This window comes from Protopterus annectens, chromosome 8.part1 (assembly GCF_019279795.1).
Source record: "Protopterus annectens isolate FY-2018-M chromosome 8.part1, PAN1.0, whole genome shotgun sequence".
NCBI lineage: Eukaryota > Metazoa > Chordata > Ceratodontiformes > Protopteridae > Protopterus > Protopterus annectens.
Genome location: NC_056742.1, coordinates 1,453,205 through 1,472,898, shown reverse-complemented (window position 1 = coordinate 1,472,898; position 19,694 = coordinate 1,453,205).

The window sequence follows — 19,694 nt, the reverse complement described above, 5'->3', positions numbered from 1 at the left end:
GTTGAGCTAATATGCTATTAAGGATCCATGCCTTGTACATGTGTGTTCTTTGCAAACAGACTCAGTGTGAATGCTACAATGTCCAGGTAAAGTAGCATAACCAGATCAAAAAAGTGTGATTAAATCACCATAACATCAATCCTGAAGAGTTGGTTATGGAAGAGTAAACAAAACATAAATAAGGTGAGATGACCTCAGATAAATTCAAATTCATACATTCAATATAACTTAAGTTCGTATCCATTACTTTATGCCTAATAACCAACACAATCTGTGGCACTTTATAATTCTTGTTTTCTGTCTCTTTTGAAACTGGATATCGGTATTGAATTACCTTTACCCGATTTCTCAAGATAAAACTAAATAACTGGTATTTTTCAAATACTACTTTAGGAAAAGGGGTTTTACCGCAACCAATCTGGTACAAAATCAATGTTTTTCATACAATTAGTATCCAAGCATACTTTTGGCGAAAAAAATATTTATATTTTAGCAAGCACAACACTGTTATGCTATTTTTCTGCTGTATAATTTATTTTTAATTGAGTAGTCCATTGCATTTTCATAAAGGTAGTCCCAAATGCATGTTTTAGTACCTCCTTCCAGTTTCCTTAACAATCTGGTTGCTGAAATGTCAAACTAAAAAAAAAATAATTTTTGAAAAGAGCTTTATATCACTTTTTCAATTGATTTTCTCATTGGATGTTTCAGGCTGTATAGGTCCATAGGAGTGTATTAGGGTAATGGCCATTAGGACCTTTTTAAGCCTAGTCATGCATCCCAAATTTCTCACAAGTTCTGATACCCTTGATAAGTGTAAACAGGGGCTTGGAAGATAAAACATTTCCAAGTAGGAGTCTGAGCGACAAACCCTTTACCACCAATAGTAGGAAGAGTAGGAAAACAGAACACATGACACCTAATTACATAGCAACAGATATTTTCAAAGATAGCTGAAGGAAACCTGTACTGGACTTGGCTATTTAATTATGTAACTGCCTAGTGTGAAAGCATGTTTATCTTAATTTCAGCGTCCTCAGCAAAGCTCAGTGCATTTTTTTGTGATGTTGCAGTTGTGCTGAGGTGCTGTTTTCTTTGAAAATTTTATATGAGGTTTAGGGAATTGGTACTGCAGTGCTGAAAAATGACAATGTGTCCATAGTGTACAGTGATAAAGTCTTAACTACACCCTAGCAACCTAGGTTTGATTACTTGTTCAGGTATCTGAGATGCCGATAGTTGAAGGCATTTGTCTAGGCATTGCTTGCTGGGAGGCAAGGTCCCTAGAGGGTAGTAGCCTACAAACCTAACAGGAAAATACAGGGGAGGGGGGATTCCAAGGAATCATAAATGAGGGGGAGTTGGAAACAGTCAATAGCATGAGTCCCCCCACCCAAAGATGCCCTTAGATTCTGCAGTGGACTAAGCCTTAGAATGGAGATATTCCAGGAGTAGAAGGAGAAGATTGTAGTCTTGGGAGCAGACATGGGCACTGAAGTAGTCTGACAGAATGAAACTGAAGGGGGGGGAATGTAGTAGTTTTTGTTCAGCAAAGCATTTCCTTAATTGGCTGTTGTGGAAAGGTTTGGAATAATTTTATGCCATGCTGTGTGAAACCTGATAGTTGCATCAGCTGATATTTAATGTGTTTAATACTTTTAGTAAATTAATGTTACTGTTCTAAACTGTGAACTCATGGGATGGGAGTTATGCAATTAATTTTCTTGTTAGAATTGGCTTACTAGAGTGAGTGGCCCAAGAAGTCAGACATATATGCCTTCTTTGTATTTCTATCCAGTTATGGCATTCTCATCATCCAGTTTTACACAGTAATAAAACACAAAAAAGATGGAACACAAGGTGTAAGAACCCACAAATACAAATTTATTTAGTGCTTTCATTCCAACAGGAAGGACTTCTTCAGAATCCTTCCTGTTGGGAAGAAAGCGCTAAATAAATTTGCATTTGTGGGTTCTTACAACTTGTGTTCCACCTTTTTTGTGTTTTATTAGTCCATTTGTTTTAGTGTCATGGTTTCCTCTTTTACATAGGCAATATAATTTGATTTTCAGTTTGCCAATAGAAAGGAATTGTGTGGTTTTAATATTAATCACTTCAAGCTTGGAGAATAAATAGTCTTAACATTGGCGAATAACATAAATTAAGATCTTGTGCAAACATGATTTTGTTTTAACGATGCTGTGTGTCCTTTTGCACAGATTTTTTCTTAGGGATAATGAGATTATTTGTTTTGTTTAAACCTAATGATTGTAATTGCTGCTTAATGTAAGTGAAACTTTACTGGAGTTTTTGTTGACAAAATCATAATTTGCATATGGCACAACCTTCAGTTATGAGTACTGCTTTCTCCTATCATACTGAAACGTAAGAGTTGTAATGCCGATCTTTTATGACATGCAAGCAGTAGTGGAGAATTTGGGTATATTTTTCTTCCAATATAGAAATCTTTTTTTATTGTCTTAATAGCTATCACTGAATTGTAGGGACAATTGGTGCAACACTTGTATTGACATAACTTGCTGTTTCGTGGAGTAATCAACCATGCCATATAGAAATAAAATAACAAGAATGTACTTTGGCTTTAGCTCAGTGGCAAAATCCATGAAAAAAAATCAAATATAGCTGTTTCTCGGCCACAACCTTAATGGAAGCCATGTTGACAGTGTGAGAATTGTTTTTAAAACCAAGCAAGTTTTAATGTAGGGACTATTTATTTTAAATGTTATTAAGAAATCCTTGTTGCATTGGATGAAAGCACATAGCATTCTAACAAACTTGCTAAGGTTTTCAGTTTCTAGTTGTTCAGAGTTTTTGGTTTTTGAGAATTATTTCTAACTATAGGTTGGTAACCATTTATACACATAATATGACATGACTTTAACAAATGGTCAGATCGGCAAAAGGAGGAGTAGGTGGTCTATTCTTTCAGAAGGTGGGCTATTCATTATATTATAGTAAGGGCTTCATTTCCTTTTTAAAGAGGCAATGCTACTGTCCATGATGTTAGCTTGGATATAATTTCAAAAGTAAACTGTAGAGTTTTGTTAGGAGTGCAGATGTTTGAAGTTTTGAGCTTGCTGAATCTTTTCCTTATGTGTTTAGATTGTGGAACTGAAACAGGATGACTTTAGTAATATGAATTGAGTTTGTAGGCTTTAGAACACTGCATGAAATGAGTTTTAATGTGATAAACCATGTGTTTTTGTGCTCTGGCAAATGTGCAAGTAATGTTAATACCTGTTTCATTACCTAAATGTAATTAGCAGGATGTAAATGATTAGGCTTGTTTAACCAAGTAGATAATTATCAGTAAAATGCCTAACTTGTTCCCAGGGTTTTGTAAGCTAAGAGTTGTGTTAGTTCAGTAGCTACGCCACGTAAAAAAAAAAAATATATGTATTTTTTTTTTTTTTTCAGTAGCTGTGCTTTTTACCAAAACACTGAGTTCATGAGACACATCTTTGTTTAAATAAATGTGCAATTATTTAATATTTTCTAGTATTTTGTACATAATGGGGTATGGGATTGCTTATTAGAAAGTAATATTGTCCCTCAGTGTTTTATCTGTCTGTCTAACTACATATTTATTTTTATCTTATGGCACGATTTTGTATCAATGGTGTAGTACAGCTGGTAAAGTGAATTCAGGTTTCCCAAGCAGAATCACTTTTGTTGTTTAATTGTTTGGTTTGTTATCCAAAGAGTGGCTACTTGTTTTTCACTGCAAGGTGTTTGTTATGGCATCTAGAGTAGAAAGGGATACTGCATACAACATTTATACTACCAGATAGCTAGGATGAAGACTGCATCAATAAATTGCCAGCTATTAATTTGCAAAACCTCTTTCTTATTTTAGTGTGGAGGGTATAAATGGGTCCAATGGAAACAAATATGTGAATATACTTTGGTATGACCTCATGTAAGGAATTTTTGTACATCATAGTTATATGTGGCAAGTTAAAGTATTATATTACATTTTTGTATGTTTGTATGTGCGTAGATGAGCAAATTATGGGTTCCTATCAGCATTTTGAATGTTGAAAATGCCAAATTTAATTTATTCGAACTGAAATGTTCGAAATCTCAGAAGAGCGAACTGACGAAACATCGATTTCTTTCCCAGGGAAAGAAATCTTTGGGCCGTCATCAGAGTTTGCTGTTTCCTCCACTGTGGTGCAGTCTCGGAGTTGGTACATCTAAGGAGGGAGGTGTGGGGGGGCACAGCCCCCACATTGATGGGTGTGGGGGCAAAGCCCCCCACTTCTGTCAGTGTTTAAAGTATTGAAAAAAAACATTTTTTTGCACAAAACACCAATTTCTTTCCCTGGGAAAGAAATTGACATTCCATCAGTTTGCTCTTTTGAGATTTCGAACATTTCAGTTCGATTAACTTGCATTTGGCATTTTCATCATTCGATATGCTGATATAGACCCGCAAATGGCTTACCCCTGTTTAATAAATCTTCCTGCACTACTGTCATTTCATGTCAGCTTTGATGTAATATATACAATTCCTTTGTTATTTCTTTGGATATATGTAGTGGTCTATATTGCTTCCTCAGCCCAGTTTTACATCACCCATTACTTCCATTTTTGTTTTAGTATGGTTGGTAGCCAGTGAAATTTGAAGGATGGCATACATTTGAAGCATACCATCCAGTCTGTCACAACTCTTGTCCCTTCATCCCTCTCTAGTCTTGAGATCAATGAAATGCACTTGCCTGTTAGCTATATAAGCAAATGCATCCTACAATGGACTGCCATCCTTACAAGGAGGGGGATCCATGCCTTATTCATATTTCCTGTTAGCCTACATTCCATCTCTCCAAGATGTTGACTAGGATACAAAGAAATCAAGCCAGTTTCTTTCAAGCATTAAGGCATCATCCTCCAGTCTGCATTTCAGAGAATCTCTCCAGCACAACTATGCTGAATCTGCTCAAATACTATATATTTACAGGGTTTACTATTATAAATAAACTGTGTATTAAAAACTGAAATAAAAATCCAAAATTAAGAGAAACCAAGTGCAGGAAATGCTGAATGTCATACGGAAATTTAGAAAATGTCGAATTGCAACTTTTTTTGGTGATTTGTGGCACACCCACTCCAAATGTGCAATACACAAGTAAAATACGTGTTTCCATACATAAGTGATGAAAATAGCCAACACAGACATGTAGTTCTCCTTGAAAGATGAAGGACAGACTTGGAAATGAACTATGTAGAAGTGAAATGCAATCCACGTTCCAATAATCAAAACTTGATGGCATGTCCCACACTCCATCTGTACCACAGTATGTATAGCAGGTAGTCATTGATGTTCTACACTAAGTATCTAGTAAGTATGTTTAAAAGGAGCAGTGATGTGCCATCGATTGAACAGAGCCCAGAGGAGTTAAATCATCACATTTAGACAGTAGACATTGTATCATATGCTCCTTGTCAGTAAGCCTATGCTTCTTGGGTGATGACGGAACACAACATAAAAACTTCTGTTTCACATCCTCTAAATGGTTCTGCTCTAGATGTATGGCATGCAAGGTATCTGTGATATATAAATCCTTCTTCCCCAATAGTCTCCTCAGTCTATGGTGCCAGCCCTCTATGGCATTATGACTCCTTGGGTAGCCCATAGTGCATGTATCTGCCTGATTCCAGAAAGGAACATCAAAGAGGGGTGGTTGTCTTTTGGAGGTTGTACCTCTCATGCCATACCATCTAGGACACCCTAGAATGTAGTTATTTTTGAAAAATTCGCATAATGGAGCACCCCTGTCACCCAAAGTCTCCTCAATAGATGTTAATGTCTTTCTGTACTTATAAATGCAAGGGCAGGGATCTGCTTGCATAACAGTGTAAATTGCATGTCGGTGCCATATACTTGTGTCAGATTTAGCTTTTGGATCTGCCACCAGATAATTTGGCACAGATGGAACAAGCAACCTTTAGCCATACTGTTTGGAAGGTGCTTTACAATGCTATTTAGAGCCCCCTTCTCGAAATCATTTAGTACCATCTTAGGTTGGAACTCCAGCTGAAATTCCTCACATAAAGACATCAGGATAGCCCAGAACTGATTGTAGCACTCCTCACATTTAGAAGGGAGTATGGCATATACAACAGGCAGTACTTTACTGTTGGCAGAACCATTTAAGCTGCAATGTATGGTGTATACCTGCTTACACTCCCTTGTGCTAATGGGGAAGGTGCCATCTATGAGAATATAATCAGAATTACACAGCAGACCAAGAATACTATCGGTTGTCAGAATCACTACATCGTACGTATGGCTACGTAGGGTGCTATGTTTAATGATAAAGTGACCCTGTTTCAATGGTACCATGTCAGGGCTTAGATCCTTGAAACTTGCTAGGTCTACTCTGGGATGTGTGCTATTTCTATGCCTGACCCTATGTACGCACTGCTTCATTGCATTTGTATTTGTCAAGGTGGTCACTACATTAGTGGACGTGGTTGCCAGAACCTGCCATACAATCTGACACAGATCCTCCAAAGTTTGCTCAGCCTGCCTCCTGATAGCTTCCCATACCCTTGTCTGTTCTACCCTGATGACATCGGGTGCATGGAAATGTGCAATACTTTTAAGTAGCTTTCCTTCACTATCACATTTCTCTGTTATGCAATGGCCCTTACACTTCTGCCTAGCCTTCTGAGTACAACACCATTAGTTTTTTTGAAGGGTTTTCTTTTCCAAATACTACTGGTACCTGTCAATACATAGGACTGAGCATCCTTTCCGAGATTTAACTGTACCATAGCTATTGCCAATAACTCCAGGATAACTCACAGTATGCTGCTCAGCTATCTTAAATTAGCACACCTATAAGTCAATAACAGTGGCATGATTACTGACATTGTTGTCCACTACACCTGGTTTACTACAATCCACCATTTACATTCAACTTAATCCAGATACCTAACGCTATCCCAGGAATGCTTTGTATTACCTTCCACTACTGCTCTATGCAACACATAACTCAGACCAGTATTAGCACTTCAGATGTATATATGGCATTACAATTAGTACAGACCTTTTGAATTTGCACTTATGAACACAGTACGTACCACACCTGGGTACATATCTCTTCAAGTAAACAGCTTCACTATGGTGTTCCACGTCCATTCACATGTTAATATTAGTTGCTGGAATATATCACACTATCTGGATAGCTCAAACAATACAGAGACAACTACATCACATTTCCACATTGTTAATGTCTCTAAAATGCTTTAAATGGTACCCTGTAACCTGTTTCAAAATTGCACTTTTCAAATCTGTACAAGTATATCAGGTGGCATTGTCAACAGCTCTACACCATATATTCGACAAGTGTCAGGAATCATTACACAGTTTGATATTACACTAAACATACCTGTCACTAAGTGTACATTTAAGCTATTCATGACAGGATACATGCTACACATCAAGGACCTGATTTTGGCTACACAGATCGCTTACCTTAATAGCCATTCATGTATACATTACATTGAAACTCTATATGCAACATTATCCTGACTTGAGACATTGCAGGTTAGATGTAAACCATTAGGTATTTGCGTGTATTATTATACTTCTGAAATTACTTGAGCTACCATCATACCCGTACACCTGCAGCAGTTGTTCATATTACACTCACCCTTCCAAAGTCTTCCCTGATGTTGGATATCCTGTCTGTGTAATCCTTAAGTGAACAGCTTCAATAAGTCCACCAGGTCCAGGTATGTTCTGCTTACCATCGGGTTATAGCAATGATGGCCAGTTCCTCGCAACGCCAGTTAGCCGTTCCCTCTATGGACATCTACAGCAATGCAACATTCAGGTTCACATCACATCCTTGTTTCTGACATCACATAATGTTGGATTTAACTGTGCGATGGTCAGATGCTTGAATTAAAGTGCTGTGCAACTTCCTGGATTTGATATTTTGAATGGACGTGTTGCATGCTATTCGGACTTATGATTCCCGCATTTTCGAATGGCAGGTAAGTGGATGGCGACATTATAATAGCAAACCTATTTACAGTCATTAGAATGAGCCTGAATGCTTTAATGTTCTAGAAATATCTAATCTCCAAATCATTTTGTTGCACCACTTTCTCACAGGGGTATAGTCAGAAATTTACATTTTGCACTCATACCTATTGTTGTAATGTTGTTGCCCCCACCACCCACCTATCATTTTAAAAATGCAGTCAACCCTCAAAATGCTACCTGAAATACAGAGAGAAAGATGATGTATTATTTTCAGCTGTTACAATTTATTCCCATAAAAAATGTTTTAGAGGTGTATTCCTTTCACACAAGCATTCATTTTATACCTCTATGCTTCAAATATTCATTTGCAGAGTTGTAAACATTGTGTGCTTTTTGAGTGTTGAAGTTTTGAACAGATTCTCAGAAAAAAAATTACTCATTTGAGTACACTGAGTATGCCTAGCTACACCTTCACTTTATCATGCCAGACAACACTAACTTAAACATGATACTCATTGACCTACCTTTTATATAGAGCCAACAGCATGCTTTGCACTGGGAACTTAATTTTTTTTTTAAGTAAAGGATCATCATTTGAGTAACAGACCCCACCATGACACTATAGATAACTTTTGAGTGGTTGGAAGTCTGTTAAGAAAAAAATTAATAAAAATGTAATTCAAGCAAACAAACTTAAGGCAAATATCTGCATACATGAAACAATACTGAATTCCACATTGACACAGAATTCCCTCATAAGGCTATTGCTTCAGTTGCAGTAGTAGCAGCAGCAGCTGTTAGGAAATGTCCAGGTTTATACATTCTTTAGAATGGAGGAATACTTTTGAATAATGTTTTTTAAGCTTGCTATAAAATAATTGCCAATAATAACTCCAGGTGCAGATATGTATAATCTCACTATGTCCTCTTAAAAATCATCTTCAAAAATTTAAAATGAGCCACTGTGATATACACACATTGTGTTTCTGGCTAACACAGTCTGAATACAAAGAAATGCCAATTCAGTTTACAACTACCTGCCTAATGTTGATTATATACTTTTCCCTTTTAACCCTTGTCCCTATGACTTTTGCATCTAATTAAGCTATTTTTCATAAATATCCTTTTATTCATACTTGACAAATGTTCTACATTTTGTAAAGTCTGCTATGAGATTTATTGAAGGCGGGTAACTCAGGCCAGCAAATGTTTAAACTGGGATACCAGTGTAGCTTTTTCATATTATAATATCTTAGCCTGCAAACTCTATTGCAATCTAATTACAGTTGAGAAATAAAAATTAAATTTTTTCCATTTTTGTTTTAAAAATCATTCCTTTTTGTAATTTATATTGTCATTTAATAAATTAGCAACAATTATAAATAGGTCTGTAATGATTTTTAAAGTTACTGCATCATTAACTGCATTTAATAGTAATACTAAAGAATGACAATTATTTTAACATACATACCCCGGGATTCACGAAGCTTGCACCAGGCACAGGCGTAGCGTAGGTGGTCTAACACCAGATATGGCCACCGAGCGATTCAGGTACGATCCAATTCCACGAGCACTACCAGTGTATGCCAGATTTGCTCTTGGCTCATGTATGCTAACCACCCCATGCACAGTAGTGCAGCATGCAAATGAAGGTACACAGCGATTCATGAAGTGGTGCAGGCATAGCGTAAGCATACAGAAATGTAAACCAAAAAAAAACAGTTTACATTTTTCCAAACAGAACATCGGAGCCAAGAAAGCGGACCAAACTTACGCTTTACAAAGTTAACATATTCCATTGGTGAAATATACAGCCAATAGCATAAAAAAACACGAACAACACATAAAAAAATAACATTTAATGTCATGGCCAGACTAACGCAAAGTACAACCACAGGGCATGTGTGCGCAAATGGGAACACAAGGAAAATATATACAGATGTCATAAAATTGCAATGTAACACAAATCATGATTTCACCATAATAGTCAATGGTATGCATGCTACACCACAACCAAGGTGCAAGGGTTGCTAAGGGTCTGTAACAGTGTTCGGCGTTGCAACTATGAACTAGTAGTCAATGCCATGCAAATGAGGCAAGTAATACTGAATTGCAAACGTCCTGCCAGCCTAAGGATGTACCACACAGCGCAGCGGTACAACACAGAGGAGTGGCCTGGAAGTATACATGACATCAGCAGAGGGATGTGCCACAGTAGCTGTAAGCACATTGGAGCATTGCTAATCCATGTTGTCCGTTGCTAAGCAAAGATGCAGGATAGGGGTGTGGATGTAGCCATAGCTTTGCTTAGCTGAGAGCACACAAGGTGACCGAAAGTCCATGTGTACGTGGATGACAATGCGCTCGAACCCATGTAAACGGCCACGCTCGGCATGCACCACAGCTGAAACAGGAAGGTTACGGGAAGACAATAAAGAAATGCCACAGTAGGGTAATTGGAGTACAACTGAGTAATTAACACCTATTAACTCACAGTGGGCCATTGACGGTAGCTAACAAGGTTACTAGTAGCAACCTGCAGAACAAGATAGGGGAGGTGCTGGATGGCAAAGAAAAGAGAACTGTCACCGCAGAGCAAAGCAAACCTGCAGTAGATTGGCTATAGAACACATTTTGCAACACAATCTTGGGTTGGGAAGGTACAAAACAAGAAAGCAGGCTGCTGGATGCATTCCTGACAATGGGAGGGGAATCATTATGAAAAGTGAAGGCAAGGGCAAGAGGTGATCCACGTCAGCCAAATGTAATTCAACACCAAAGGCACCACAATAGCAGTACCTGCGGTAAAACAAATAAGTAAGATACCCTGCAGCTCGGATTGTACATACACACCCTATGACATCATCAGCTTCCAAAGCATAATTGTATAAAGTGTGAAGGCACCTCACACACACTCGTGTATTCCCAGACACTGCACCATCGGTGTAAACAGACGGGGAACTTTTACAATGTACTTGTTGGGAGCTGCCATAGATGTGATTCATCACCATGTGTTGGAGACAAAAGGTGGTGTGGAGGATGATGCTGACAACCACCTCAGGACCTGGAGGAGGAGAAAAGTGTTCAGACTAAGGGTAACCTACCAAGAGCTAGATGATCTGGAGATAGTAGAGCGTTACAGGGTGGACAGGGACATCATACAGCAAATCGTTGAGCTGTGCCGGCCATGCCTCAGAGCCAGAAACAACAGAAGGGAACCAATCACAGTGGACATGAAGGTATATGTAAGCTTGAGAATACTAGCCACAGGTACCTTTCAAAGGCCAACTGGAGATATCATGGGGATCTCACAGGCATCAGCATCCAGGGTACTCCACCAGTTCATGGATGCCATATTACCACATGCCAATGAGCATATATACTTCCCTTGAACTCAGGAGGAGTTGGCCAGCAATATGTGCCTCTTTCACCATGTGGCAGACTACCCTGAGGTACTGGGTGCAATAGACTGCACACACATACATATCAAGTCACCACCCAGTGAGCATGGTAGGCACTACATAGGCCAAAAAGGGATACCACTCCATCAACTGCCAGGTCGTGTGCAATGCCCAGGGCATTATCACGGATGTGTGTGCTGGCAGCCCTGGAAGCTACTACAACTCCCACATCTGGCATGCCTCACAGCTGTACCAGGTTTTTGTCAGGGGGGACATCCCATATAGCCACCTTGTGGGGGATGCTGGCTATGCACTGGAGCTGTGGATGATGACTCCCATCAGAAATGCACACACACACCCATGCAAGAACGACATAATGAGGCACATGCACAAACCAGAATCATTATAGAGCGTGTGTTTGGGATGCTAAAATCATGGTTCCATTGCTTGGACATATCTGGTGGAGCCTTGCAGTAATCTCCAGGCACGTGTTCCCACATCTTCATAGTATGTGCCATGCTAAATAATATGATCCTGTGGAAACAGCTGCAGCAGGGACATAATGGTGACGGCCCTCACAGCCCACCGCAATTGCCAAGGGCATCACAGGCACAGAGCGATTCAGATCACGAACACACTGTGCCAGCCCCAGTAGGCAGACAGAGGTGTGCCCAATATGCCTATGCCTTGGCAAAGAGGGAATGTATAGCACATACACTGACAGTGTAGGCCACTGCAGACTGACACACTTCTCCACCTGCACACACAATAAAATGGATGGCACGCACACACAACCACCTGTAAATTGTCATGTATAGGTGGTCTACTGTGTGCATCCTACATAGGCAGCCCTCAACTATTGCACACACAACAGCTATTGGTACAAGGTAAGTCAACACCTGAACAGTAAATTAAGCTAACAGCATGTGTTGATACTGCATGTATAGGTTTCTAGGTACATTGGTAGGTACATGCCTAATTGTCAGAGGCCATTCATCAGCCTAGCCAAAATGTGTTTGCTGTTGCCACCCCATTGATTAACTAACTGTCCCTCTGTGGAGCAGAGCCAATTGCAGGATCCCTGGGGTGTAACCATTGTTCCCCACCCACTCTGCAAGGATTCCCTGGTGTGTTAATGAGGGGCTCCATATAATGTAATCAGGGATCTAGTTTCAAAGCATGGGGAGTACCCATGACAGGTATCTGTCACCCCAGCATTCTCCAGTTATGGTTGTGGCAAGGTGTAGCACATTACAGTGTGTGGCTCACTGTGACATGGATTCCCATAACTGGAGCATATCCAATAAGCATCACTTGGACATACCATTAATAGGTATCATCCATATCTAAACTAACTGAGTTACACATTTGTTTGCAGTATGGAGGAACAGCCATAGTACAGTTCACATACTAAACACCATAACACTTGTACATATCCCAGATGCCCCAGTGGTAAAGCCACTGACTCTCTTGTGCATGTTCCCAGTTCCACGACTTGCAAGGGCTGTTATGTAATTCTGATGTCCTGAATAATGGATGTAAGATGCAGGTCATTACAGCACATTTAAGCACATGTTAGCGGGTTTTAGCACTGGCAAGTGCCGGTAAGCATCGTTTAAACATGACTACACGGATATGCACAAAACAGGTCTAAGCTTTGCTGAATATCGTGCAGATCACGAGCAAAGCTGGCCAGAACTGCTGAAATTTGCGTTATTCACCCTTGTACTAATAGTGCCTGCTCTGAGAGGTAAAACGACCACTGCCAGGAGTAGAACACACAACCATGTACACAATCACCTACCACTAAGCTACCTGAGATGTACCAATGGCAGGTGGGTATTGTGACAGGTTAAAACACAAAAGGGCGGAGTTCGGGAAGTAGTATACACCGCCATGTACCCAACGAAAGGTTCTTTCTCTCTCTCTCTCTAGATATATATATATATATATATATATATATATATATATATATATATATAAAATATAGAGATAGAAAGGGTGATAGAGAGATATATGTCGATATATACGGATATACATATATATGCAAATATATAGACAGGGTAACAACATGTACACAACCATGGAGGTACATATAAATAGGATACTACCAAATACTGAATGCTTTACATACCAACACGCATAATCACGAGGCTTAAAGACCAAAAGACCACAGTATCGGAACACTAGAACCGCGAGTACTATTATCACAATATTAAGGGACATTTAGTTAGTGCTTCTGGTGCTGTGGTCCAGGTAGGTACTGTGTTTAAGTGGGTTTCTTATTGCTGTAGTGTGTGTAAGTGTGTGTTCTGAGTGTGGTGTGTGTTTCCGTGGGACTGTAATGTGTGTGTTTGTTTGCTTCATGTGTCTGTTCATGCTATCTCAGAGGTAGATTATTACAGTAGGTGTGGTGTGGGGGGGTGCAGCCACCCACATGGGGTGTGTATGGGGGCATGGCCACCTGGCCATATGTAGTGTAGGATGGTTTTTTGGATGTGATGGGTAGCAGTGTGTCTGTGTGTGCGTGCGTGTGTTCTGTGTTTGTGTTAGTTCCGGGAGTTTGACTGTCTCGAGTTTGAGTGTTCGGTATTGTGGGGTTTGGGAGTCTGTGAACGGTAATGTGGTTGTTGGAAGTGTGGAAATGTGTGCATTCCTGAATCCATGGGTATGCCGTATACAGCGGTTGAAGTCTTCAAATATGTGCACAACATGGACCATAGCAATCACACATTCCTCCACAACCGAACGTTATGAACAAAGGATATGGAGACTATATTATAGCAATAACCCACTCCTTTAACATAGCGAGACACTTTGTAAAAAGCAACGGAGATCTTGCTTTCTCCATTGCTTTTGCCCACAGCTCTGATGTACTGCGTAAGCATACGCATGTGCAGTACATCAGAACTGCTGCAGAATACCAGACAGCTGCGGAAGGGCAGCAAGGAGGCATTATACAATGCCATTATTTAAGAAAAATAATTATTTTTCTTCTTAAATAATGTCATTGTATAATAGAAATAACCCACTTCTGGGTATGGGTAATGCTGGATTTACCCATGGTTGTCTTTTTTTGGCCACTCTGGCTTTGCCCTCATGACCAAACCACACCAACTGTGGGTAAATTCAGCATTACTGACACCCAGGCGTGGGTTATTCCTATAATACACTATGACAAATATGTGCTATGGACATCAATTAAAGATAGGGTTACCACCTGTCCACCTTGCGAGGGGCAGTCCCTCTATGTGTGGTAGTGTCCTGACCAAAATGAGTACAAATACTAATGTCCTACAATCTTGAGATGTTCTGCATGTTCCATATTTAATGTAATGGTTGCATAAAATAGTCATCTGTATCTAAAATACCTACATGTAACAAGAAACAGGATAAGCAAGTAAACCGCTACAAGAATATAAGCTTTTATATAGGCATATATGTAAAGTTCTATACTTTGTACTGACTGTGGGTATGTGTCGGCCTCTAAAATCTGATGTGTGTCCTGCAAATGTCCCACTATGGCCATTTGAAAAGGTGGCAACCCAAGCCAAAGAGGTTCATTCACCAACACAACTCCAATGAGTGCAAATATCTGTGACAGAAATACATGAGACAGCTTTCATGTAGCAACATTTCATTACATACCAATGTATTTCCGAAGGGATTGAAGTACCAACATCACCTGCATGCTATATAGGAACCAATTAACAATGGCTTAATGAATAAGCCTGCTATAACCATAGTATTAGTCTACTAAATTATAGGTCTTCAATTAGGGAAGGAGCCCTCACACACATACGGAATATGTATAAATGCAGTTCCTACACACCCTCATCTGCTATGTACACCCACCTACATCTCCCCCACACCCAAAACAATTGCAATACAGACTGTAATAACATCACAAACATCCACTCACTCTATGACATCTGCAGAAGCCTTAATATACCTTGTGACAGACACACTATAATGGCCCTATGTGAAATCGTTGCTGTTGTACAATGGAACAGACGCTGATATTACAGGGTACAGCTACACTCACATGTAGAACTACATCCTCTAGCCGTTACACACAATCCACGGGGGCCATGAAGTTAAAATATCTCTGTGTCTCTCCATATAGCTGTTGCAATTCATCACAAACAACATATCCAGGCCGTCTTCCTCGAAGGTAGGGCAAAGGGACAACGGCCAAGTGGAGTATTCAATTATACCCCACTGTTGCATTGTAATTGGCTAATGGAGTAGCTGTACAGCTGATGTGCATGTAATCATCTACTCCGGAACACCAATTGGTGGCAGGATACCATATGTTACTGGTATCTAAGTATAAAAGGATGGCTTGTCATACATTCAAACTGTATGTACATATGAGAAAAACGTTAAAACAGAAAAGGAATAGGACTGATATTATCGTCAACTCGGAATACTAATAAGGTATGTAGAACACTCAGTATGTTAGTGTATGTAGTCCCTGTTCTGTATTAATGAAAGTGTACGCGTTGCATATAGTGGGAAAAGGTATTATGTAGTGATGTATTGTTGAGCATAGTAACGCTCGTAGAAATTGTGTGTACTGTTGTGGGCCACAAGGTAAACACCTCATACACCACAAGGGATGCTGCATAAGGACATTAAACACAACAATTCCACTCCATCCGCTGTCAGTGGCAAGGTTTGTCCAACAAGTACGTGCCATAACAGGGGATAGTATATGTTGATATACTGTAACAGTAGGCATATGTATGGGCATATAACTGAAAATAACATGTCTAAGGTGGTCCTGCTATGAAATTATGATTTGCATTGTGGGATATTGTTGCAAAAATGTGAAATGTACAGTATTGTAGGTAGATATGTCTAACATTTTACATAGCATTACTGTTATATTATGCAAATATCAGGTATGTCTATTGGCATGTACAATACACAATAACAGGATACATATTACTTGTAGTCACCAGACAGTGTATCAGCATGATAGCTAATTGAAATGGAAGAGCTAGTCAATTATCCATGCACAAAGGACATGTAATAGCTTCATAGGTTCATAGTTAGGTACTATGCTGTCTGGCCAAGTCCATTCATAAGCCTAACTACAGTGTTTTCACTTGCGGCACCTCCCTAGGTTAGTGCCCTGTGCCTATGAACAGCAGAGCTATTCATTTCCTGCACCTCTGTACAGCAGATCCACTGCAGTGATCCCTGGTGTACATGTCAGTCTCCCATCCACCCATTGAGGTATCTCTTGAAGAGTGCTAGTAAGGGTCCCTGCCTGATGTACATAGGAATCATGTTCCAAAGCATGGTGAGTGTCCGGGTCAGGAATGTATCCCTCCAGCACGTCCTAGTCATCATTGCGTTTAGGTACATATCCCAGAGCATGTGGCTCTCACTGGCTTTTGCTTATGTGGAGCATATCCATCAATATTGTTTTGGACATGGGCCTTGTATGTTCAGCAGAGATCACCTCTGAGTATGCAGTATGCAAATGAGTACAGTTGGGGTCAATAATCCTCTTGGTGTGGTAATGTTGTGGTATTTAAAGCCGTTGCTGTTGTCTCGTAAGGTACATCCCAAATGGGGTGTTGTACCCTTTAATGTGTTTCATAAGTCATGAGTAGAGAGGCACAATGGCTGCCTTTGTTCTGGCTACAAACCCATTAGTGATTAGGGTGGCCACATAGAAGGATAGCCACACCACCTTGGCAATATGGTTATCAAAGGAGTGGATGCTATCTACTTGGGTTCTAAGATCCCTTATTATGTCTTATGTATGTAGGGGACTACCACCTATGTGATAGTCAGTGGGTGATTGGTGTAATCCAAAGGGGATGTCTATGCACCTTCTGGCATGCAGCTTGAGGCCATGTTATTGACACCAGGTATCCGTCCCAGTGACACCCTTATGGAGGGTGTCTGTATCAGCTGGTGAATCAATCATGGCCCCTAGTTTGCAGTCGTCTGCAAACCAATTCAGGGTAAGTCCTTCTGTGCTAGCCTGTACCTCAGAGAAGCATATACTGAACATGAGGGGCCCTATGACCGAGGACTGGGGGACACCATTTGTAACTGATTTACAGTAGGAACTAGGGTATGCTACCCTCACTGTGTGGGTTCTGTCCGTGAGCTACTTTGCATAACATCTCGTGATGTAGGGGTTGATGTGCAGGGGGATGTGTATGTTGACAATACCAGAATGGGGAATGGTGCTGAAAGCCTTTGAGAGGACAAGGTAGGCTGTGTGGACCTCCTTACCCTCATCTACTGCCTTGGTAACTGTCTCAAAGGACTCCACCAGGTTTAGGAGGCATGGTCTGGCCCTAACAAATCCAAACTGGGTAGGATCAAGGGTTTAGAGGCCACCAATGTCTCTGTGAATGAGATCCATGATGATGTGCTCCATAGCCTTGCAGAACAGTCTAGTCAGGCGTATAGGGCAATAGTTCCCCTGGTCCATTGTAGTGCCACCTTTGTGGAGTGTGATAACTGTTGCTGTGTGCCATTCAGAGGCCACAATGCCTGATGCAATGGTTATTAGTGAATTTGGTACCCAAGTGGGGAGCCATTTTGTTCTAAAGTTCGTGGAAATCGCAGCCTGGGATGTTGTATGGTCACATGGATTCTGTGTTCCTGGCTTTAGAGAGTGCAGCTTTGAGCTGCGTAGTTGTGATTGCAGGGACTCTGCATTGTTCCTGTATAGATTTGGGCCCTTTAGGGTGTGAGAGGGGTGTAAAGTTAGCACTGAAACTATCTGCCAGGATGTTGCCAATATCAGTTGGTTCTGTAATGTTCATGCCTAACTGCTGTATGTCAGAGCAGATGTGGGTATCGCCATCAAGAGTAGTGACATATCTCTAGAACACTTTGTGGTAGTCCTTGGAATGAATCGTGGTAATGTTTACGTAGTTAGCTTTGGAGGATGTGATAAGGGATACCAGATTCCTACTGAGGCTGACCAGGGAGCTCCCCCACTCATGGGATTGTACTCTACTTTGCAACGGTCTCCTCCTTCTGTTTTACATTATGTCCATGGCAGTGGACCACCAGAGTGGCATCTGTTTTCTGGTGGGTACCGTCATGGCTCTGTTTGGGATAGCATGATCCATGCAGTTGTGTAAGTGCTAATTAAGTGCAGTTGTGTATGATTCAGCGGTTGTAACTGTATTGCCCATCTGCACGGGTGTCATGACATTTACTACTGCTGTCATAAGAAGCCTGAAGTTGGCTTTGTAGAAATATTGTACTGTGTTTTCCCTAAAGGGTGTGGTGCCGGGATGTGGATAACAAGGGTGATTAGCGTACGTTCGGATCTGACCAACGAGGGGATAACCCCAGATGTGGAACACCAGTCACACATGTTGGTAATGACCAGGTCTAGGATATTGTTGGCCCTGGTGGTGGTGGTGTGGATAGGTTGATCCAGCCGATTGGAGGTTATGAATCCCAGAAAGCATTGTCCTAATGTGTAGGTACATGAATAGGTATCCCAGTTAATGGTGGGGTAGTGTCAGCCGCACATCAGTAGTTTCTGTTTGAACCCTACTTTCCAGTACACCAAGAAGTGAGGGTCGCTAACTGTGGGTGGTGTGGAATCTGTAGCAAGCTACAATTTGTATAGCAGTTATGGCCAGAGTTAGTTGCACTTGGATTACCTCTGATGCATTGTGCTAAGCAACCAGCCTGGAGGTGTGTATATCTTTGGGAAATATGGACACACCTCTGCTGTGGGTGTTCCGGTCCTGGTTACATGACTGAAAGGTGTGGTATGAGTAATAGCCTGTTAGTGCAGGGGTGCTCTCAGGAGCCTAGAAGCCGGTCCCAGTCACTGCAGAGATATCGAAGTGGTCCATTACAAGGAGTGCCTCGGGTGAGTGCATTTGAGATGAAGATGTCAAGCACTGAGTAGCATTACCCTCAGGTTTTGCTTGCCTGTTCCTGTTATGGTGGTGAATATGTTATTTGAACTGTGCCTAAAACAGGCACTATAGGAGCAGTAAGAGCCTTAGACATTATCCATAATCCCAGGGCTGACAGGTGCAGGCCATCTGTGCCAAAGCATCGTGTACTGTCGACCATGTTATTCAAAACAGACAGATACTGGATACCCTTGGAATGACACCAGAAGCATAGCCAATTGTTGCAGTAAATAATTCAGTCCTTGTACTGCGTTATCAGTCTGGACGAATGCCGAATGCTTCGCAGGGCTAGGGCGATACCTGCCTATGCTACAAGATCGGAGAGCTATTCCATGTCTCTGTACATGTAGT